We start from the raw sequence: 1,759 nt of genomic DNA on the forward strand, positions 1-1,759 counted from the left end.
CCATTCCCGTCTTAGCTTTCTACAAACATTTCAAAATTTTTTTAAATTGATGCTGCTATACAGTCCTTACTTAGGTTACAACAAAGGTTTCTGTTTCTACCTGCCTCTTACTCTTGGACTCTTATACTTTTATTCTTATTCTTGCATACTCTTTTTATTCAATAATTCCCAGTATGACCCCTGATGATTTTGCTGTAATTGTTAAAACATTTAAGAGTCTCTCTGTTCATTTTTAGCACGGAAACTGTCACCTTTTATTTTGGAGTTTGGCCCCATTGTATTATCATATTTTAAGATTCAGATAACCTTCCATGGCATAAATTAGGTGTCTGATTAAGCTGAAGTAGTAACAAGGGCAGATGTTTTGTTCTGCCAAGAATTTTAACAACAGAAACGTGGAGATGGGGGAAATCATTGACTGAATAGTTCATAGTGCTCTGAAGGCAAGTCGTGTTATTATTTTACCTGCCCCTTTCCTCAGAATGCCATTTTGCCTCCATTTCAATGTAAGTTGATAGAAGTACCGGTATCATAGCATGCTAATAGAGTTTTAGTAAGACGAAATGCAAAGTTGTTGTTTGTTTCTCTTTACCCAGAATATACACAGTAATATTGATGAGAAAACAATTTCAGTGGGAGGTTTGCATTTTAAGTAGGTTGGTGATGGTATAAAGAAATATTAGCTGTTGTTGCTGAGAATCTTAAAACTGTATCGCTATACTTTATAATGTGGGCATAAATATGGAATTTTTAGCAAGAAAAATTACAATGATTAATTATAAAATAAGAATGCTTAATTTAACACCCCTGATAAATTCTTGGCCTTTAAATCTGTTGTCCTACTTAAATATTTGGTATTCATCACTAATTCTTTTCACATAATTTAAATTGCATTTGCTTCAAATTAAACTGATTTTCAGTTATTGTGTTTTCAGCATAGACGGTCACTGTTTTTATAAAATGGGATTCCTTTATGAATCTGAATGCCGTCATCATATTATGCCTAAATCACCCTTACATCTCCCTAAATCGTCTAATACCATTTATTGTCTGGTTTCAATTATCTTAATTTTTTTTTTTTAACTCCAATTGCCAGAGTCATAATTCACAGGAGAAAACACGGAAAATGTAAATGAATTTGGCTGTGTGTGTGTGTGTTCTTCAAAAAGTCCTTGATGGTTCTGAAGACATTTTTAAACGTGTCTTATGATCTATGTCTTGAGAGAATGCAGTCAAAGGCTTCTCCTGTTAACCTGTGAAAATACACAGAGAGGATTGAAGGCTTAAACAAATGAAAACATAAATAATTTTATGCCAAGCTCAACGCCACCTATTGAAACAGTTTAAATCGGTCAGTGTCATGCTAAAACAATAAGAGGCCTGTACTGAGCATCATACGCCTGGTGTGATGTCACCTTTCTGTCTCGTGAAACGCAAAGACCTTTTTATTGGGCAACCAGGTCATGCCGATAACTCATCGTATTGGCGAACTCTCGCCATCAGTCCCATACAGAATGCTCTTAGGATAGTGCTCCTGTGGGCGTGTCCACAGCTGCCCACTTGAACTTCAGGTTAGCATTTTACATCTTCTGTTGTCATTATACCTATCTATATTACATATCTATATTTTAAGTATTATTGCTCTTTAGTGTGTTTTCTATTTGAATCTTAGTTTGGAGTAATGGAGGGGATGTGATTTGATGTCTATTAGAAAGAGCCAGTTCCTTCTTGTGAAACGATTGGCCAGATAAAGAAATAG

Source organism: Pteropus alecto, unplaced genomic scaffold, assembly GCF_000325575.1.
Source record: "Pteropus alecto unplaced genomic scaffold, ASM32557v1 scaffold87, whole genome shotgun sequence".
NCBI classification, from domain to species: Eukaryota; Metazoa; Chordata; class Mammalia; order Chiroptera; family Pteropodidae; genus Pteropus; species Pteropus alecto.